At 42.2% G+C, this 23,389-nt stretch overlaps 1 long non-coding RNA gene across 1 annotated transcript; it reads left to right on the top strand.

The window, feature by feature from the left end:
- The first annotated feature begins 207 nt into the window (after positions 1 to 207).
- Positions 208 to 2,311, top strand: LOC120457544. Its single transcript, XR_005616999.2, has 3 exons — positions 208 to 393; positions 460 to 1,334; positions 2,147 to 2,311. It is a non-coding gene; the product is annotated as an uncharacterized LOC120457544 (long non-coding RNA).
- The last annotated feature ends 21,078 nt before the right edge of the window (positions 2,312 to 23,389 follow it).

A 23,389-nucleotide genomic window follows, 5' to 3' on the forward strand; every position in this document is an offset into this window, starting at 1 on the left:
TCATGTATTGCTGTTCTGTAAGAGAATTTTCTAGAAGGTGTAGCGCTTGTGGCAAGACGAATCGGGCGGCAGGCCAGAAAGGCGGTGGCTCCATCTACATGTCGTTCCCGCGTCGAAACAAGGGGCAGACGAAGAAAGTCGGGGGAGAGCTTTAGCATAGGAAGAGGCAACATAGGCAGCTGTCAAATTTCGGCAAATACCGTAGGTTCGGCTGGAGAGAGCGGAGATAGCTTCCCAGCTAGATCAACTCGACGCCAGCTTTCTTTTCCAATTTGGCTGTCCACAAGGTTAGTTCAAAGTTAAACGGAACCAGGAGCAGGCATATACGGGAAAACTGGCGAAAGAATCTTATAAAGGAATACATCTACAGGCAGCGCTGAATCCAGTTTCAGGGTAAGCAAGGTCGTGGAAAAAGCGTGGAGTTTGCGATTGTGCAAGGTGCATTTTTTTTTTATCTAGGTTTGGCGCTAAATATATAGCGCAAGTGCGAGCCAAACGGACGGCTTAACATCGAGCCAGGTGGCAGACATTTTCCTCGGAGAACGACGGATCGCTCAGCCCAGGGAGAAACGAAACGGCGGCTCGAAACTCCCGTAGCGAGGAGCTGCATTTAGCTGATTACTAATTAATAACCTTTGAATTAGGCCTCTGAATGGCAGAAAAGGGTTGCAAGCAGGCATAGATACGTCCCAATTAGGAATCGCGGCAGCACACAATTTCTTTTCCATTTCGGCGGACTCTTATTTTTGGTTAATTACTCTTAGAGAGCCATCGATGACGTAGAAATCTCCACGTTCCATTTTGTCGCCATGTTCCCCTTGCGCACTTAAAGAAGGGAACGAGAAGAGGAGGAACGAAAAGGAGAGGGGAGAATAACCAAGTCCAGCAGTTGCAATCGCGGTTTCTTGTTCGGCGGGCGAGCAAAAGTTTTGTCGCGCGGTCTGGCCGTAATTTGGTGAATCCGACCAGAGGAATATCCGCAGATCGACGGCGCGGGAAAAACCCCCTTAGTGAGCGAGAAGGCCGGAAAATAGTGGAGAGATTTTTTTTTGTATAGTGGAATAAGTTATTATGTAAATGAAAAGTGGCAGTGCGAAGGAGAGAGGGAAAGATAAGGAAAAGAGTCCATCATTTTTTTTAGTGTCCCTTATGTGCTCCGTCTTCTTCTTCCTTTTTTTTTTTGTTTCTTTTGTTCAGTTTTAGCAAGCCTATGATTAAGCAATAAGGCACAGTGGGTCAAAGACCAATACAGAGAGTAAAAAAATATTTAAGTTTCCCACAGGTGCGGCAGACTCCAACGGAAGCGCTTTCGTCGGTGGAACTCCGGATTGTTGGTGAGTGATTAAATCACGTAATTGCAATGGCAATGATCAGTGAGGTATACATAATTTGGTGAAAAAGAAAGAAAGTAATTACATCTGAATTTTCGATTCCTTGTCCCACTGTCCGCCGCGAGCGAAATTAGGTCGAAGTTTTAGAGCCTCTGAAGAAAAGGAAGAGGAGGAATGCGAATTCAAGGCCAAGGCCAAGAGTGGAATGTCGGAATTAGAATCTGATTTTTTTCTGTTTGTCCGTCTCTCTTTAACTCTCGCACATATGTATGTTGTTTTTGCCACCAGAGCAGCAATCGCTCTCTTTATTTGATTTGTTTAATTTTAATATTCTTAAGTTCCATTTGGGTGCCTATGGCACACTCGAAATTAGTGGAGATCTAAATATCGAAATTTTCTCTATTATTCGACTCGCATACAATTCTGATAGTTATTTAAGGTCCCACATTTTTTCTCGCATGCGATTTTTACTCATTTTTGTTTACGTTATGTTACTGGCGCATGCACTTATTGCTAGCCTCCATGCTGAATTACCCATTTGTTAGCTGTAAGAAAATTCTCTTAGTGTGTTACGAATAAAATTTATAATGTGCTAGAAAGCTTTTCGTTTGCCTATGGCTAGGATAACTCCCGTGTGAATATGTGTTAGTGATCTTAAAAGGGGCCGTCCGAGTATATTGTGCAATGCAGATTTTTGGAGAAAGGCGGCCAAGGCAGGGCGGGCATTAGCGACCTCGAGGCCATCAGAGGATCGCAAGGAAGATGGGGAAAAGTAGTTGTCGTCCGATTTTCTGTTTTATGTTGAACTCTTTCAGCCCTCAACCAATTCTTGTCGCTGCACGCGAAGTTATTTGAATATTTAGAGGAAGATCAGGCTGAGGTATAGGGACAAGACCACCACCCCAAATAGCCGACAAGGAGCAGCTGGACCATTGCGCGTGCGTCCCAAATACCTCCCATCACCACCCAAGCCGAGTAGCAATCCGTTACAGTAATAATTATCGTTCTAAAAAAAATTCTGGCGCCCAACGTGGGGCCTGAAAGTCGTTTTCACTAGTCGAAAAACATTGGTATCAACACCAAAACACCAACACATGCAGAAAATTCGTCTATTCATCATTTTCTTAAATTTTTGGGAGGACAGTAGGATCACGGTGGGCTGAAACTGTTGTTGACCTTTCAGCCAACGGTTGCCGCGACACTCACCTCAAATCTATTTCTCGTCTCAGTTTAAGCGCGTTATTAGGTGCATAGGATCTATAGCCTGTTAACTTGTCCGCAAGCTCAGAGCTAGCCACGCCTGATAAAGTGGGTAAAAAAGAGACAAATCTTTCTCTTTAATTTCTTTCCGGGATTTGCAGCAAAGATTAATTAGGCGCGTTGGACTGACAGGCGATAGAGTTATAAGTAACTCAACTCCTGGCCACGGATAATTAGTCTGAGCTATGGACTCCAATTTGTTTACGGTCGAACGGCGTCGCGTTTGTGAGGTGAATAGGAGTCACAGTTGGTTTTTCTTTTAAAAGAAAGCTACTGGCCACGCTTCACAACGAAAACGATGTACCGATTCGCCAAAGTAGGGTATATTTCTGCTAATTGAATCTGAGTTTGGCTGGCAATATATTTGTTGTCGTTATCGCAGTTTAGCAAAACATAGCCAATTAACTCTGCATAAGCAGCAAATTTCTAATCTCTTTTCAGCTATCTTTTACCCAATCTTCCGAAAGTTGCTAACATTATTTTTGCGGGGAGCAAACCTATGCCAAAAGGCAAATTTTATTTATGATATATCAAATCTCGTTTTATCGCTCAAAAATCTTTTAAATACTTTATATCTGTTTAATCTTTTAATATTATTAGGGATAAAATATCCAAATTAAAAGCAATCTTTATCTTAGTCTTTATTATAATATTTCTTAAGCCCAAACTAAAGTATTTTTTTTACTGGAAGCAATGGCCGATTCCGAGGGAGCAGCCGCAACAAGGTGTCCCCTATGTGAAGTTAGTTTAGAAGGTGGGAAAATTTACCGAACCAAATGTGGACACGAGTTCCATCAGTCTTGCATAGTAGCACATTCAAAAAATAAAACTACCTGTCCCACGTGCAACACGGTGTGTTTTGAAAAAGCGGCCACACCATCTCAGAACACCAGAGGTCAGAAAACACAAGTTTTAGTAGCAAGCGAGCAGACTCCGAGTGGCTCTTCAAACTCAGCAGGGTTGGGAAAGGCTCAAACAGAGTTGATCCAAAGCGCGGTGGTCAACGCTGTCCAGTCCATGCAAAACGATTTGCTCGTGCAGTTATCGAAAAAAATGTCCGAATTAATTCAGGCAAATCTATCTGCCCAATTTCAGGCCACTGCGGGCGAGAGTCAAGAAAGGGATTTGAGAAATAATTCTTTTGGGGATATAGTATTGGACCAGTTGGGTGGCCAAGCAGGCTCGAGACGCGAAACGCCAAGGAGCAACCATTCGGACCTCAGCCAAAGGCCAGATAAGGTTGGCCATATCGTAAACAGTTGGAAGCTTCGGTTTAGTGGGAATCCGGAAGGAATTAGTGTCGACAATTTTATTTATCGGGTAGAGGCGCTGACTGGCCAAACTTTGGATGGTAATTTCTCAGTACTAAGCAGCAACGCTAGCCTTTTGTTCGAAGGGAAAGCGCGAGATTTCTACTGGAGATGCCACAAACAAACCCAGAATCTCAGATGGGAATCTTTGTGTATGGCGTTGCGGAAGCAATTCAGAGATGCACGCACTGATCTGGATATCCGTGAAGCTATTCGTGATCGGAAGCAGCGGGATAAGGAAGGCTTCGATTCTTTTTGCAGTGCTATAGAGGATATGGGTGATAGCTTGGATATGCCGTTAACCGAGATGGAAATGGTTGAGATATTAAAAAGAAATTTAAGGCCAGAAATTCGACATGAACTTCTTAATCTCCCCATCCGCACAGTGGAAAAACTGAGGGAAGTATGCCGGCGTAGGGAAAGCTTTTTAGAAGACGTACGGAAATCCCAAGGGTATCAGAAGGCTGTTCCATACCGAAAACAAGTTTGTGAGCTGTTGGAAGAGCAATTGTCCGATAATGCGTCCGAGTTTTCCGAGGCGGAGGGCGAAGCAGAAATTGGAGCTATGGCTTTGCTCTGCTGGAATTGCCACAAGGAGGGTCATCGCTACCACGACTGTGAAGCGAAGCGCAAAATATTTTGTTATGGTTGTGGGAAACCAAATACGTACAAACCTTCGTGCCCTAAATGTCAAAAAAACTCGAAAGGGAACACACAACCGAGGCCATCGTTGTGTGTTCAACGCCAACGCTCGTCGAGCCCAAAATCAAACCCATAGATTGTTCCAATGCAGCTGCACAATCCAGTTCAACGATGGTGTGGCCAAGTTTAGTAGATTTAAGTTCAAATTCCCCAAATATGCAGCCGTATCTAGAGCGTCAAAAGTCTCATTCAAGGAATGCTCAGCGCATGAGAAATTACTGGGCAGCCCTCAAATCAATTAATGCAATCAGGTTCAAAGATAAGGATAAACGCCCATATGCCGAGGTGCGAGTTTTAGATCGCATCGTCTTGGGTTTATTGGATACAGGAGCAGCAGTAAGCGTAATAGGTGGTAGTTTAGCACAGCAGATAATTAGTAATCGAGTATCTTTTAAGCGCGGATTATTTCGATAAGTACTGCAGATGGGAAAAAGCAGGAAGTGTTAGGACGAATAAATACTCCGGTCCGATATAAAACTCAGGAAAGAAATCTTGAGCTTCACCTAGCACCATCTCTTAGCCAAGATTTAATTTTAGGCATTGACTTTTGGTCTAAATTCGATTTACTGCCGCCAGAGATGCAAGTTTCTGAAATAGAATCTACAACACATGATCTTACTGTTTTGCAGCGCGAGAGTTTACAAAAAGTCATAGGCAAGTTTCCATCTTTTGCTGAAGTCGGTTTAGGTAGAACTTCTATTCTCTCGCATTCAATTGATGTGGGGGATGCCAAGCCGGTAAAGCAACGGCATTTTCCGGTCTCACCGGCTGTAGAAAAACTCCTGTACGCAGAGGTGGATCGCATGCTAAAGCTCGGGGTCATTGAGGAGTCCGACAGTGCTTGGTCCTCCCCAGTAGTTTTAGTGCAAAAGCCCGGAAAGGTTCGGCTTTGCCTGGACAGTAGAAAGGTCAATGCGGTGACCAAAAAGGATGCTTATCCGCTCCCGCAGATAGATGGAATTTTGGGTCGACTTCCAAAGGCTATGTACATATCCAGCCTAGACCTTAAAGATGCCTATTGGCAAGTACCGCTCGACCCAGATTCTCGCGAAAAGACGGCATTTACAATACCTGGAAAGCCACTTTATCAATACAAAGTTATGCCCTTCGGACTGACCAATGCTTCGCAAACAATGACGCGACTAATGGACAAAGTCATTCCAGCGGAATTGCGAAATGAGGTTTTGTCTATTTGGACGATTTATTGATCGTGTCGGACAGCTTTGAATCGCATTTGAAGGTATTAGAGGTTGTTGCAGGGCATGTAAAGGCGGCTGGACTCACGTTGAACGTAGAAAAGAGTAAATTCTGCATGCGCTCCGTGAGGTATCTTGGACATATTGTCGGAGAAGGGGTCATAAAAACCGATCCCGACAAAGTATCAGCCATGACCGATTTCCCTCTGCCAAACTCTCTTAAAAGTCTCCGGAGATTCTTGGGCATGGTCGGCTGGTACAGAAAATTTATCCAGAATTTTGCGTCAGTAGCTTCGCCTCTGACCGATTTGTTGAAGCCAAGACAGAAATTCGTTATGACCGCGGAAGGAAGGCAGGCATTCGAGCAGTTAAAAACAATGTTATGTTCAGCTCCGGTTCTGCGCAGTCCGGATTTCGAAAAACCTTTCTTTGTGCAGTGTGACGCAAGTAAGACTGGTGTCGGCGGAGTCTTGGTGCAGAAAACTTCCGATGGCGACGAATATCCGATAGCGTTCGTATCCAAGAAGCTAAATAAAGCTCAACGCAATTACTCTGTGACAGAGCAGGAGTGTTTGGCGGCGATAGTCTGTATTAACAGGTTCAGGGCTTATGTGGAAGGCCACGAGTTTACGGTCATTACAGACCATGCCTCCCTCAAATGGCTGATGTCTCAGCCGGACTTACACTCGCGGTTGGCTCGTTGGGCTCTGAAGTTGCAGCGGTTTAACTTTAAAATCGAGCATCGCAGTGGCAAACTAAATGTCGTGCCAGATGCACTTTCCAGAGTAAATGAGGAGGTCGAGGCATTGGAAGGTAATAGTGGTTCTCTGGTCGATTTGGACTCAGAGGTGTTTAAGTCAGCAGAATATGTGCATTTTGTAGATCGGCTCAAAGCGAATTTGGATAAATTACCCGATATAAAAGTAGTCGATGGCTTGGCGTATAAGAAAACAGAGCATGCTACGGGGGATTCCCTGAACGATCAGTTCATCTGGAAGTTGTGGATTCCGAAGGATTTGGTCCAGGATGTTTTAAAGAATGCCCACGATCATCCTATGGCTTCACACGGGGGAATTCACAAAACGCTAGAGCGAGTTCGGAGGCATTGTTATTGGCCTGGGTTAATAAAAGACGTAAAATCATATGTTCTAGCTTGTGATACCTGCAAGATGACAAAAGCTCCTAACACAGTTCAGAGACCGCCAATAGGGGTTCCTCCAGAGTCGGAAAGATTCTTCCAAAGATTATATATAGATTTCTTGGGCCCGTATCCCCGCTCTAGAAGCGGGAATATTGGAATTTTCATCGTTTTAGACCATTACTCAAAGTTCGTTTTTCTCAAGGCAGTCAAAAAGCTGTCAGCCGAGGTGGTTATAAAATACCTGCAACAGGAACTATTTCACACGTATGGGGTGCCGGAGACGATTATTTCAGACAACGGTTCACAGTTTAAGTCAGACCTATTCCAGAAGTTTATGCGTGAGTACAGAGTCAGTCATATTCGCACAGCAGTGTATTCCCCGCAATCAAATGCGTCTGAAAGGGTAAACAGATCGGTGATAGCGGCCATAAGATCCTATGTTCGGCCTGATCAAAAAAACTGGGACGAAGAGCTAAGTAGTATTTGTTGTGCTCTACGATCGGCGATTCATTCCAGCTTGGGTACTACGCCCTATTACATGGTGTTCGGCCAGCATTTTGTCGGATCTGGGTCCACCTATAAGTTGTTGAAAGTCTTGGGTTTGCTGCAAGACCATTCGGCAGTGTTCTCAAGGGAAGATTCCTTAGAGTTAGTGCGCAGCAAAGCTATCGAGGTGATGAAGAAGCAGAACGAAAAGAACGAACGAAATTACAATCTTCGGTCCAGAGAAGTTTCCTACAAAGTTGGCCAGGAAGTGTTCTACAAGAACCACAAGCAGAGTAATTTCCAGGCAGGATATAATGCCAAGTTAGGCCCCAGCTACCTCAAAGCCAGGGTGCGGAAGAAGCTAGGTAATGCCTATTACGATATAGAGGATCTGCAGGGACATTTGGTTGGACGATACCATGCCAAGGATCTGAGGCAATAATTAATTGCCCCAAGCTTGGTGTGATCAGCCTTGGGAGTGTCACCCCCAAGTCCGATCTTGTGGAGGGGGCAATTTGTAGCGCTTGTGGCAAGACGAATCGGGCGGCAGGCCAGAAAGGCGGTGGCTCCATCTACATGTCGTTCCCGCGTCGAAACAAGGGGCAGACGAAGAAAGTCGGGGGAGAGCTTTAGCATAGGAAGAGGCAACATAGGCAGCTGTCAAATTTCGGCAAATACCGTAGGTTTGGCTGGAGAGAGCGGAGATAGCTTCCCAGCTAGATCAACTCGACGCCAGCTTTCTTTTCCAATTTGGCTGTCCACAAGGTTAGTTCAAAGTTAAACGGAACCAGGAGCAGGCATATACGGGAAAACTGGCGAAAGAATCTTATAAAGGAATACATCTACAGGCAGCGCTGAATCCAGTTTCAGGGTAAGCAAGGTCGTGGAAAAAGCGTGGAGTTTGCGATTGTGCAAGGTGCATTTTTTTTTATCTAGGTTTGGCGCTAAATATATAGCGCAAGTGCGAGCCAAACGGACGGCTTAACATCGAGCCAGGTGGCAGACATTTTCCTCGGAGAACGACGGATCGCTCAGCCCAGGGAGAAACGAAACGGCGGCTCGAAACTCCCGTAGCGAGGAGCTGCATTTAGCTGATTACTAATTAATAACCTTTGAATTAGGCCTCTGAATGGCAGAAAAGGGTTGCAAGCAGGCATAGATACGTCCCAATTAGGAATCGCGGCAGCACACAATTTCTTTTCCATTTCGGCGGACTCTTATTTTTGGTTAATTACTCTTAGAGAGCCATCGATGACGTAGAAATCTCCACGTTCCATTTTGTCGCCATGTTCCCCTTGCGCACTTAAAGAAGGGAACGAGAAGAGGAGGAACGAAAAGGAGAGGGGAGAATAACCAAGTCCAGCAGTTGCAATCGCGGTTTCTTGTTCGGCGGGCGAGCAAAAGTTTTGTCGCGCGGTCTGGCCGTAATTTGGTGAATCCGACCAGAGGAAAATCCGCAGATCGACGGCGCGGGAAAAACCCCCTTAGTGAGCGAGAAGGCCGGAAAATAGTGGAGAGATTTTTTTTTGTATAGTGGAATAAGTTATTATGTAAATGAAAAGTGGCAGTGCGAAGGAGAGAGGGAAAGATAAGGAAAAGAGTCCATCATTTTTTTTAGTGTCCCTTATGTGCTCCGTCTTCTTCTTCCTTTTTTTTTTTGTTTCTTTTGTTCAGTTTTAGCAAGCCTATGATTAAGCAATAAGGCACAGTGGGTCAAAGACCAATACAGAGAGTAAAAAAATATTTAAGTTTCCCACAGGTGCGGCAGACTCCAACGGAAGCGCTTTCGTCGGTGGAACTCCGGATTGTTGGTGAGTGATTAAATCACGTAATTGCAATGGCAATGATCAGTGAGGTATACATAATTTGGTGAAAAAGAAAGAAAGTAATTACATCTGAATTTTCGATTCCTTGTCCCACTGTCCGCCGCGAGCGAAATTAGGTCGAAGTTTTAGAGCCTCTGAAGAAAAGGAAGAGGAGGAATGCGAATTCAAGGCCAAGGCCAAGAGTGGAATGTCGGAATTAGAATCTGATTTTTTTCTGTTTGTCCGTCTCTCTTTAACTCTCGCACATATGTATGTTGTTTTTGCCACCAGAGCAGCAATCGCTCTCTTTATTTGATTTGTTTAATTTTAATATTCTTAAGTTCCATTTGGGTGCCTATGGCACACTCGAAATTAGTGGAGATCTAAATATCGAAATTTTCTCTATTATTCGACTCGCATACAATTCTGATAGTTATTTAAGGTCCCACATTTTTTCTCGCATGCGATTTTTACTCATTTTTGTTTACGTTATGTTACTGGCGCATGCACTTATTGCTAGCCTCCATGCTGAATTACCCATTTGTTAGCTGTAAGAAAATTCTCTTAGTGTGTTACGAATAAAATTTATAATGTGCTAGAAAGCTTTTCGTTTGCCTATGGCTAGGATAACTCCCGTGTGAATATGTGTTAGTGATCTTAAAAGGGGCCGTCCGAGTATATTGTGCAATGCAGATTTTTGGAGAAAGGCGGCCAAGGCAGGGCGGGCATTAGCGACCTCGAGGCCATCAGAGGATCGCAAGGAAGATGGGGAAAAGTAGTTGTCGTCCGATTTTCTGTTTTATGTTGAACTCTTTCAGCCCTCAACCAATTCTTGTCGCTGCACGCGAAGTTATTTGAATATTTAGAGGAAGATCAGGCTGAGGTATAGGGACAAGACCACCACCCCAAATAGCCGACAAGGAGCAGCTGGACCATTGCGCGTGCGTCCCAAATACCTCCCATCACCACCCAAGCCGAGTAGCAATCCGTTACAAAGGAAAGCCAAAACTTCATCGGGAGCAAGTAGAATGGGTTTTTGTATACCAAATTGCTTTCTCGATTCAGGTGATTATTCGGGTGTTGTTATGGTTTTCTTAAGAATAAAAGCCGTTCCTTCCTGCTTTGTTTCTGCGCAGAGAGTGCTATAGCAGTGCAAGAAAATTTGCACCACAGTTATTTTCATCTGCAGGCTCAGATGCAAATTTCCTTTTTAATCTTGTGCCCGCATTTGTATAAGACGTCCATTGCTGTGGTGTCTTGCAGGTTTCATCGAGTGTAATTGATATTTTAGACGCCATCCAGACATAAATCGGTTAAGCATGTAGTTATATTTAGAAAGATACTTACAAATGTAACTATTAAAATTACTGATTTTTTATTGTCTATTTCCTTAAAGATCTTGGATTCCAAAGCATTTTTATTAATCTTGGTGTACAGGGTGGGCCATCTACTTGTGACCCGTGTGATTCGTAAATAAAATTGTTAAGGAAAAGACAATTTGTTAATTTTGCACAGGCATTTATTTTAATTCAAGGAGATTAATATTATTAACATTTAAAATATTATTTGAATCATGTGCTCGCCTTTTTCCCTGATGACGAAATTGGCTCTTTGTTCGGCATTTTTCATCACTTTCTCGAGCGTAGCTTTAGGTATGGCCGCTATTTCACGTTCGACGTTCGCCTTGAGTTGAGTTAAAGTCCTTGGCTTGTTGATGTACACTTTAGAGTTCAAAAATCCCCACAAATAAAAGTCGGGTGGCGTTAGATCGGGCCATCTTGTTGGAACCAGAAGTTATGCATTCGCTTTCTACGCACAATTGGCATCAAAAAATCGGTTATCATGGCTCGATATCGGTTGCCATTGACGGTAAGTGGCTTCGATTGATCGTTGGTGGAGTGTAGTTATCCATAGTTAATGACTACTTGAAATGAAGAATCAGATGTGGTATGACGTTGGTCGATTTGACAATGTATGTCAAAGTTATTAAGAGTTGTCGTGGGTCACATTTAGATGGCCCACCCTGTATATCCAGTCCAATACACATTGAATTTTTCGATTGTTTCTGCGCCATATTTCGAAAAGTTGCCTATATATTACCAAATAGTGAGAAAAGGGGGACAAATAGGGATGAGTTTTCGATTTGTGGCTAAAGACAACACTCACAAGTACAATCTGGACAAATTAGTTGCTTTCAGCATGGAACAGCTTATTAGTTATATTCCACGAAAAAACGGAGAACGCATGTTAGTATCCTAAAAAATAATACACATAATTTGGAAGATGACTTTTCATAATTAAGTTGAATTTTCTGGACCAATTTTACACGTGTGGCACAATATAAAGCAACTAAATATTTTATTTTATTTTATTTCTTTTCAGAAATCAGCTGTTCGCTAGCACAGTTTCAAAAGCTGTCAACAAGTTTTGGTGCCGCTTTTAAAGGTTTGAATTAAAATTTTTTATTAATGTATGATTTATTTGATTTATAATTAAAATATATATATTAACATCGAAAACTCGACTTTACGCCAAAAAAATCGATTTCTGGACCACAGTTCACTGCGAGTATTCTTACTCGAACCAATTCCCACACAAATAATGGCGTGCAAGTCGGAGCCGAGGACCAGCAGCAGCGCAGTGGACCAACTGGTGGAGTGCAAAAATAGGAAAATAGGAATTGCAGAAAGAGGGATACTTGGCCGCCGTATGCGAACACAATGCCCGACAACCGGCGATACGGTCTGGTGATAACAAACCAGAGTTCGGACGCGGACGGTGTGGACACCGTTGCCGTAATTGTGAACGCCGACCGACGCCGATGCGTAGGTTAAACTTCTTATTTTCCTTTATTCGACTCGTCTAACCAAGAACTCGTCACAGAATGCCGCGCTGATCTTCTTACTTATAACGGGGATTTCATCTGGCGCTACTTTTTTGCCACCATAGGCTTCATACTTCAGCCTTAGCTAACATGGTGCATACATGGTACATACATGTACATAATACTGTGGGCCTTACGAGTATCTATCCGCAGACGTTCGACTCCAGCATGCTAGTGGTCTGCGAGGATGAGGAAACCGCCCAATGGGTCATGTCAGCCGTCTATGGTATGTGCCCGCCGCACTCCTGCCAGCCCTTAATCGAGTTCTTCGGCCTCCTGAGGACGTGAGGAGTCGCAGAACCCGGGCCTAAACACCGACAAGTGGGCCGTGGTCAATCGCTCCACCCTAGACTGCAATGATGTGGAGCGGCAGGTCCCTCAGTTCTGCGACAACATCGTGATAGAGCTGTATGTCAATGAGGAAAGTGGGGAATTCATCGCCGAACGATGCTTTAAACTACGTTACTGCTTCTGGCAACTTCGATTCAGTTTTGATTGCTAGGACGTTTTTGGGTTTTCCAAATTATTTGTTAATATTTTTTGGCTATTTACTCAAATAGTAAAATTTTATGAAGTTAGAAAATTAAACGTGAATAAAAGTTATTAAAAAAAAAATATGGCGGTTTCGCGGCAACTGCATTTCTAACCGAGTAATTTCTCTGGCATTGATTAAGTTTCTTGCACATGTAAGAGATAGGAACTTCATCACCTTCGTCATTTATCTGCATAAGCACGCCCACCCCATATAAACGCCGGATGTGAACTGGGCGTTCGCCAGTGGGATATAATAAAATAACGGCCGTTGAAAATATGGGGGTAACGTAACACTGGGACATTACAAAGCTGCTTTTTTTACCACTCTACCAAATCCAAAATGGACTTTCGTTTTGTATTTCTTAGCACTTGGGCCCTTGGACCCAATTAAAACTGTAAGTTGTTTCCATCTATTGCAAAACGGCCCCCATACACCGCCATTCACTTACGGTAATCAATAGCGTGTTCTTCTGTTTAGTAGCATGGCAAGCATGAATTGACGGAAATAAATTTCTGGTACCACCCAGTCATACCCAGGAATCGTCGCAATTGCTTAATAGACTTAGGAACAGGATAATCTACGATAGCGCTTATTTTACCCATATCCATTGTGATTGCGCCATTGCCTACAATATGGCCTAAGTAGCTGACCTCCTTTCTACAAAATTTGCTTTTGTGAACATTGATGGTTAATCCAGCTTTTCTTAGACAAGATGCTATTTCTTTCAGAACTAATACATGTCGTTCAAAGGTATCGGAAACGATCAAAAGGTCGTCTAGATATAAAGCTGTTTTATCACGCAAACCTGTCTCTAGTGGGCAACCGGCTTAGGATGCCATCTATGATGGGCATTGGATAAGCATCCTTGCGTGTCACTTGGTTCCCTTTCGGCTATCTATACATAATCGCACTTTTCCGAGTTGGCGGACCAATACGACAGGGGAAGACCACGCACTGGTCTACTCTTCAATAACCCTAAAGCAAGCATGCGATCCAGTTCATCATACATAAGTTTTTCGATAGCTGGGGACACAGGATAATGTCGCTGATAGGTACGGAATCGCAACGTCAATGGAGTGGAAAGCATGGTCGTTTTCCCTATACCCTTTTCGGCAAAAGAAGGAAAGCATTAAACTACGGCGTCAAGTTGCTGTTTTTGTTCTTCAGTCAGAAAACGAACATCGTCTAGATCTACTGCTGAGAGATTACTTTCTGGACTAGGTTTCATTTTATCCTATGGTAATAGCTGATATTCTGTCCAAAAATCGAACCCTAAATAAAGTGATTGCTTTAACGAAGGTACGATGTAAAAAGTAATATCCTTGGTCATATTTTGTACTGAATTTCTGTGGAATCTTGCCCACGGTGTTTTGGGATTTTCCATCGGCAGTATGAACAATACTTTGAACAGGTTTATAAGGACACTTTTCTATCAGTATTTCTTCGTCTAGTTTTCCACCTATACAACTAAAAGAGGCACCAGTATCCATTAATCCAGATACTGATCGGCCAAAATTTTTACGTTGCGTATGGTCGTACATCAGAGGCAATAATTGCTGATAACAAAAACCGTTTTTCGATTTTTATCTGATCAAAAGGCTGTCTCTGATGTTTATTGAGAGATTCGCCGGGTGGACCTAATTTGGTTAAAGGATAGTCTGGTTGTTGAGACAAATCAGGGAGAGGGTACAGAGCAGCTATATGTTATTGGCGGCTTTCGTCACCACTTGTTTGTGTGCCCCTTTCAAAGGTGCACGGCCTCGGTAGTTTTTTGAACGACAATGAGGGCATGAAGGAAGGTAGGTGTCTGTTTTGCCACGCCCATAGCAGAACACACGACGTTCTTCTAAGCAATCCTGATATCTGTGTCCGATTCTGCTACAATTCCAGCAGGATAAGTTAATTGCGGAAATTTCAACTGTGTCTGAATCCGACTCCACTTCGGTCTCAAGAATTGCCTCCTGCACAAACCTATCAGGAGCAGGAAGAGGTTTTCGCAATCCTGGCTTGACAGTAAGCACGAACGTTTCCCTTTTGCGAATAATCTTCTTTAGCTAAGAAATGCTACTGATCTCTTTGTATAAAAAAGCTCATGTTGAATTTCTGGAGTACACTTTGGTGGTAACGCCAATACCAATCGCTAGCAACACCTTCAAATGAAGTGTTGACATGGCTAGTTAGAAACATAAAACAAGAGAGAACGCTATAGTCGAGTTCCCCGACTATCTGATACCCGTTACTCAGCTAGTGTAAGTGCGAAGGCCAGTTTTTGGCGGTTTGTGGGCGTTATAGTGACGGACAGACGGACAGACGGACGGACAGACGGACAGACGGACGGACATGGCCAGATCGACTCGGCTATTGATCCTGATTAAGAATATATATACTTTATATGGTCGGAAACACTTCCTTCTGCCTGTTACATACTTTTCAACGAATCTAGTATACCCTTTTACTCTACGAGTAACGGGTATAATTACCTTCTAATGTCTGTTTGGTAAGAGCTTCGACCCTAGTAAGAAAATAGATAAGAATTAGTTTTATCCGGGGTAGAGTGTAGTTTATTCACCCACAATTCTAGATCCAACCTGAAAAGGAAACAGGAAATATAAAAATGGTAACCTGTGTCACACTCCAATTAAAACTCAAACTGGTGGCATCCTTATAAGTCCCATATGTACACATTCGGTGTTGGAAAATATAAGAAGGGAATGCCATGAGAGAGTCGAGAGAGAACCAACAATAGAAGCGGACGTGATTGCAACGAGCGGCAAAAACATTAACATCGATTAAAACTTATTTGATTAATTAATTAAAGTATACCTAATACTATAACGTTTCGATTCATTCACATAGTTAGTCGCGCTACCCAATCGCTTAATTCCTGACAAAACTAAAAGCTTACACACATAGGCATCGCGAATCATCTAATAAGAAAGATCCCTAGAAATAATATTACGGCTGAGTCACTTGCAGAACTATCATCAGATCACTCACCAGTTTTACTTGCTCTCAGGCATCGACCACATACAACTAAGCACACCTACAGGCTGACAGGCAACAGGACCAACTGGGTAAGGTACACGAAATACGTTTGTACTCACATGGTACCAACTCAAACAGTGTCTACCTATGAGGATATTGACCGCCTGATCGAATCGATGGAGGAAAATCTTGTTGCTGCAGCCAAGGCCTCTACCCCTCCAGATACACACAAAAAGACCTACAGGCTGACAGGCAACAGGACCAACTGGGTAAGTTACACGAAATACGTTTGTACTCACATGGTACCAACTCAAACAGTGTCTACCTATGAGGATATTGACCGCCTGATCGAATCGATGGAGGAAAATCTTGTTGCTGCAGCCAATGCCTCTACCCCTCCAGATACACACAAAATGACAAATCATACCAAGACAACTTGCGAAATCGAACAGCTAGTACTTGAAAAACGAAGACTAAGAAGAGAATGACAGAATCACAGATCCCCAAAGGCTAAGGAACAGCTAAAAATAGCAACACGTAGACTAACCAGGGCACTTAAGCTTGAGGAAGCAAACGCCCAGCATCTATATATCGAACAGCTATATACCCAGCAGCAAGAAGAACCCTTTGTGGAAAGCACACAAAATATTCAGCCACCAGCAGAAACAGTCGTTCCACTGCGAGGCCCCTCAGGAAGCTGGATACGCAGCGAACAAGATAGAGCAAGTGCATTCGCTGATCACCAACCAAATACTGCTAGCAACTCATTTGTCCTACCTGTAGCAATTAAAATCCAGCCACCAATAAATCCAATAACATTTAGTCAACGTGAGATAGCATCTATAATAAAAGATCTTGAGCCCAAAAAATCACCTGGACACGACTTGGTGACACAAAAAATGATCATAGAACTCCCAGCGTGTGCGGTTCTGACCTTACGAAATCCCTTTAACGCTATTACGAAACTTGGATACTATCCCCAAAGGTGGAAAAAGGGGTCATAATGATGATTCCCAAACCAGGCAAAGACAAAACGCAACCCTCATCCTACAGACCAATCAGTCTCCTATCGTGTCTCTCGAAACTGTTTGAAAAGGCATTCTTAAAACACCTAGCTCCCTACTTAAGAATGCGAAACACAATACCATCCCATCAATTTGGTTTTCGCAAAAATCATGGAACGATCGAACAGGTCAATCGCATCACAAACGAAATTCGTACTGCTTTTGAGCACCGGGAATACTGCTCAGCAATATTCTTAGATGTCGCACAAGCATTGACCGAGTCTGGCTGGAAGGACTAATGTACAAGATAACAAAACTGCTTCGCAGAATACCACAAAGTGTTCGTTATCTTCAAAAGAGTGTTCTCAATCAGGTGTAACAGTTCGACTTCACACGACCGCGTCATCAATGCTGGAGTTCCCCAAGGAAGTGTGCTGGGCCCCGTTCTTTACACTTTATATACAGCAGACATGCCTACAAACTATCAGCTCACAACCTCTACATTTGCTGACGATACCGCAATACTCAGCCGATCCAAATGCCCATCAAAGGCAACAGAAAAACTTGACTGTCATCTTAAAACAGTGAAAAGATGGTTTGCGGACTGGCGCATTAAGATAAACGAGACCAAAAGCAGACATGTAACATTCACACTGAATAGACAAACCTGCCCACCATGTACCCTAACAATACACTCATCCCAAAATCAGACGTAGTAACATAACTATCAAAACATAACATAACTAACAAAAACCAATCAATGCAGAAAAAAATTGCCGAATTAGTGAAACCATTGCGCGAACTTCAAGAGAGATCTTTTCATCCGAGCGGTATCTCCTCTCCAATCGAAAACGCTCGAAACGCAAACGAAATTATAGAGTGTAGTGTATGCCTAACACGTCTCAACAAGTCCTTTCGCGATCGATTGCGTCACAAGCTAAGGTTGCTACGTCACAGCAACACGATAATGTTGCTACGTCTCGGCAACACGCTAATGTTATCACGTCACAGCAACACGATAATATTGCTACGTCTCAGCAACAGTACAATATCGTTACGTCACAGCAACACGATAATGTTGCTACGTCTCGGCAGCACGTTAATGTTATCACGTCACAGCAACACGATAATGTCGCTGTCTTTCCGCAACATTCGATCTTTCCGCAACACGTTCATTTCTCAATGACACCGCAAATCCACGTTAATTCGCAAACGTATACTTATTCGTCACAGCCAAATTAATTCTCCGATTCCCCACGCTCATTTGGGACACTGTAACGCAACAGCGGCACCGTTCGGCACATATTTACAGCCACACTATGATTTATATCATACAATACACATTCGTAACATCGTCAAAAAATAACTTGTAACGACCTGTTAAGAGATATTCTTGCCTATTCAGCGCATAACGAAATAAAGCATAATCACTTTAATATGTCTAGCAAACGTGATCCCAACGCTCAAAAACAAAATATACAAGCGTTTCCAAAAAATGTTAGTATGCCAAGCCCATTAGCTTGGGCGTTACCGAAAGGTGCTGGTGAGCAACGTTTGGCAGTAGTAGTGTATAAGCATTGTTTTTTATACTTCACAGAATATGAGACCTTTTTCTTTATAATGACAATTTAAGTGTGGTATGCCAAAAAACAGTTTCTATTGTTATTGCAGCACATATGGGTTTTTTATTTAAGGCATTTGGTGTTGCATTTACCACTTTATTGATCGGTGGCAAATTTTGTAGAGCTCCATTAGCATACCTGCCAAATCTACTTCACCCACGTATAAAGCAGCAATAACTGGCCTTGAAATATCAATGTAAGCTTATTTTTTTTGGCTCCAACGTTTGCATATTCCAACAGGCTGATAACCTGCATATATTAGTTAAACAGGCGTATTATCAAACCGTTTTGCACACACAAGATAATGGTTAATTTCGCATTTCATATCAAAAGAACCAGTCCCGCGCTGTTTTAATTCCGCATCTGAGAACAGTTGGCAATTTCTTAATAACGGTACCTGTTGCAAAGATTCATATTTTCTTTAACAAAATCAGAAGGCTTACTGACGTAAGGATCAATTTTATCAAAGCAATTGTCAACAACATCGCAAAAGTCAGGCTCGCAACCTTCAATCACTGTATTTTCCAGAAGGACAACCTCGATACTTTCTCCCTTTCAATAATTCCATCTAAACTCCTCTCCAGTACCATAGAAACAGAATAATAAACATTTCTTCTACTGCTTAAGCATATCGCTGTCATTCAAGATTTACTCAATCGAGGAAGAAAAATAATTGTTTATCCCCAACTCTGAACTTGCGAACTCAGCTTCCATTGAGATGATTGAGCTTTGGTTTCCACTTCATAACCATAAACCCACGATTCGTTACCACGACGCCACAGTCAACATTCGGAATGCATCCGCCCACTTAATTTTGTTTTTTACACAAAATTGGACACAGGTTCTTTGACACATTTTTTTGAATAGGTAATAATCGAAGACGATCCAAAACACGTGCATGCAAATCAGCTGTCAACAATTAAGTGTACATTCAAAATGGCCCAGCTTGTCGGCATAAGTGACAGACATGAGTACCAACATAACGCCACAAAAAATCAAAATTCGCGAAAATTCAAAAATTCGCGATACTTTGCGAAACTTGGGAAATAATATGTATTTATTCTAAATCTACTATTAATTAGTTTGCAGGGGCGCCTAGCGTGGGCGTGGTCGCATTTTTTTTCACAAATTATCAATGCTATAACAATAAAATGTGTGAAGTTTAAACCATGTAACTCAATTTTTCGACTTTATGCCCAAAATCTAATTCTGGACCATAGTGCAGTGGTTGTACGTACTAAATAGGTATTAAATGTTTCGATACTTCTACATTGCAGCCCTAATTACAATGTAACCTAGACAAGAGCAAGTTATCGATAGGATGGGAGCGAGTGTAGAGTCGAGAGTCAAGTGGAAAAGTTGTCAAAAGCGGATGTTACTAAATCTAAATTTCGTCGTCATAAGTCTATATAATTAAATGTTAAGCTATATTATTTGTTTAATTAAACCATATAAGCGGAGAACTTACCCTCCGAGTGTAGAGTCGAGAGTCAAGTGGAAAAGTTGTCAAAAGCGGTTGTTACTAAATCTAAATTTCGTCGTCATAAGTCTATATAATTAAATGTTAAGCTATATTATTTGTTTAATTAAACCATATAAGCGGAGAACTTACCCTCATCCTTGCAGTACTTCGATTAAATGCTGGTGACTACAAACATAATTTTGTTCTTGTTAAAGATTTTCTATAAAAAACACATTTGGATTTAGAATTGACCCTTGACCAGATCTGCTGCGTCGTTGTCGTTCTTTTGCCTAAATTGGCAGTATGATTTAAGCGCAGAATTAATGAAAAGAAATAACCGAAAAAGTATTGTCGAGACCAAAAAACGTTAAGAAAACGTATTACCCGTCAAGATTATTGGGAAATAATGACCCGGGAGAAGTTCTCTATTGGTTTTGGGCTCCAACAATTTTTCTTGAAGTTAAAGTTATGCTAACGAATCGGCCGGATGCGGAAATATAGACCTTGAGGTCGCGTTTCCACTCTTCAATAATGCAATAATGCTCGCTCATGATTCCATCCTGGACATTGCAACAAATGCCGCATGCATATACATTGCGCACAAGAACAATTCAGAGAACGGGGCTGGTTACAAGCCCAGAAAGGCAAGGAGACAACAGAGGGCCGAGGAAAGCCTCCCTGCTGGTTGCACAAGCAATCGGCGACAAACGCCTTGGAATGGCACGGTCTATTCTCTGACTACAGCTTCAAATTACCGCAAGCCGATATTGACGACCCAGAGAAAGCAGCTAACGGCTCGATCGGCCATTTCAAATCCAGGCGTCATCGGTGCTGTCAATCCAATATAAAATTGTCTTTAAGTAGCCTGGGAGGCGAGAAGAGGAAGTCAGCAGGATGGTAAAACCTAAGCCACCGCTATACGCCGCGCTGAGCCCTAGTGGTAAGTTTTTGGTGTGATGAATTTCGTCGGCAGTTATTTATATAATATTTTTGTTAGGCTCGGCGATTGATAAAAAGTTTAAAAGTTAAAAATTTTACTGAATCGAAGTTGCCAGAAGCAGTAACGTAGTGTAAAGCATCGTTCGGCGATGAATTCCCTACTTTCCTCATTGACATACAGCTCTATCACGATGTTGTCGCAGAACTGAGGGACCTGCCGCTCCACATCATTGCAGTCTAGGGTGGAGCGATTGACCACGGCCCACTTGTCGGTGTTTAGGCCCGGGTTCTGCGACTCCTCACGTCCTCAGGAGGCCGAAGAACTCGATTAAGGGCTGGCAGGAGTGCGGCGGGCACATACCATAGACGGCTGACATGACCCATTGGGCGGTTTCCTCATCCTCGCAGACCACTAGCATGCTGGAGTCGAACGTCTGCGGATAGATACTCGTAAGGCCAACAGTATGTATAGATTTTGTAGTTCCTGAGATCTCGACGTTCATACGGACAGACAGACAGACGGACATGGCCAGATCGACTCGGCTATTGATCCTGATCATGAATATATATACTTTATATTGTCGGAAACGCTTCCTTCTGCCTGTTACATACTTTTCAACGAATCTAGTATACCCTTTTACTCTACGAGTAACGGCCACAAACCATCAAAATCTGTCAGTGTTGCAGACTCTCCTTCGCACTTCCACTAGCTGAGTAACGGGTATCAGATAGTCGGGGAACTCGACTATAGCGTTCTCTCTTGTATTTTAAATGCAATTTTCTTCTTCATCCAAATCGATATTGTAAATATCCTCATCGTCATCAGAATCGCACTGCAGATCGTACTACACGTACGAGAAATACTAGACAATAATGGATCCGAGAAATCTATAGCTCTATGAAATATATCAGTTGCGACAATTGAATGTGACAATCTATCTTTCTTGTAAGCTATGTTGCATGCTTGAGAAGCCTATGTATCCTAGTAGAACCAGCTCGAATTATTAATCTGGTAATTGTGAACCAATATTTTATGAATTATTACATATTTTGTTTTCAAAAGAGTCTATAATTTTTATGGGTAGAACAGAAGTGACAAAAATTGAGTGATCTGAAAGCTGTTTGCCAGGTGTTTCGGTAGTAAACTTCTGCTGGTATATTGAATGACCCGTTGAACCATCAAATCCATAGCATATTAGTTTCAGAACTGTTTGAGAACTGATTTAAAACATCAGCCTGCATTTTAATAATTCTGTACGCAGTATGATCCAAAAGGTTTTTTAATGATACTTGGGCACAGGTTTCTGTTACGTTTATATTTACAGGACGGTATTGTAATTTAGATTCCATTACAAGACTATAATAGTTTGGATAAATGTTACTGTGGCGACTTGTATTCTTAAATCTAGTGTTCATGTATTGCCGTTTTGTAAGAGAATTTTCTAGAAGGAAAGCCAAAACTTCATCGGGAGCAAGTAGAATGGGTTTTTGTATACCAAATTGCTTTCTCGATTCAGATGATTATTCGGGTGTTGTTATGGTTTTCTTAAGAATAAAAGCCGTTCCTTCCTGCTTTGTTTCTGCGCAGAGAGTGCTGTAGCATGTGCAAGAAGATTTGCACCACAGTTATTTTCATCTGCAGGCTCAGATGCAAATTTCCTTTTTAATCTTGTGCCCGCATTTGTATAAGACGTCCATTGCTGTGGTGTCTTGCAGGTTTCATCGAGTGTAATTGATATTTTAGACGCCATCCAGACATAAATAGTTCAAGCATGTAGTTATATTTGGAAAGATACTTACAAATGTAACTATTAAAATTACTGATTTTTTGTTGTCTATTTCCTTAAAGATCTTGGATTCCAAAGCATTTTTATTAATCTTGGTGTACAGGGTGGGCCATCTACTTGTGACCCGTGTGATTCGTAAATAAAATTGTTAAGGAAAAGACCATTTGTTAATTTTGCACAGGCATTTATTTTAATTCAAGGAGGTTAATATTATTAACATTTAAAATATTATTTGGATCATGTGCTCGCCTTTTTCCCTGATGACGAAATTTGCTCTTTGTTCGGCATTTTTCATCACTTTCTCGAGCGTAGCTTTAGGTATGGCCGCTATTTCACGTTCGATGTTCGCCTTGAGTTGAGTTAAAGTCCTTGGCTTTAGAGTTCAAAAATCCCCACAAATAAAAGTCGGGTGGCGTTAGATCGGGCCATCTTGTTGAAACCAGAAGTTATGCATTCGCTTTCTACGCACAATTGGCATCAAAAAATCGGTTATCATGGCTCGAAATCTGTTGCCATTGACAGTAAGTGGCTTCGATTGAACGTTGGTGGAGTGTAGTTATCCATAGTTAATGTCTACTTAAAATGAAGAATCAGATGTGGTATGACGTTGGTCGATTTGACAATGTATGTCAAAGTTATTAAGAGTTGTCGTGGGTCACATTTAGATGGCCCACCCTGTATATCCAGTCCAATACACATTGAATTTTTCGATTGTTTCTGCGCCATATTTCGAAAAGTTGCCTATATTACCAAATAGTGAGAAAAGGGGGACAAATAAGGATGAGTTTTCGATTTGTGGCTAAAGACAACACTCACAAGTACAATCTGGACAAATTAGTTGCTTTCAGCATGGAACAGCTTATTAGTTATATTCCACGAAAAAACGGAGAACGCATGTTAGTATTCTAAAAAATAATACACATAATTTGGAAGATGACTT

Source organism: Drosophila santomea, unplaced genomic scaffold, assembly GCF_016746245.2.
Source record: "Drosophila santomea strain STO CAGO 1482 unplaced genomic scaffold, Prin_Dsan_1.1 Segkk28_quiver_pilon_scaf, whole genome shotgun sequence".
Taxonomy (NCBI): Eukaryota; Metazoa; Arthropoda; class Insecta; order Diptera; family Drosophilidae; genus Drosophila; species Drosophila santomea.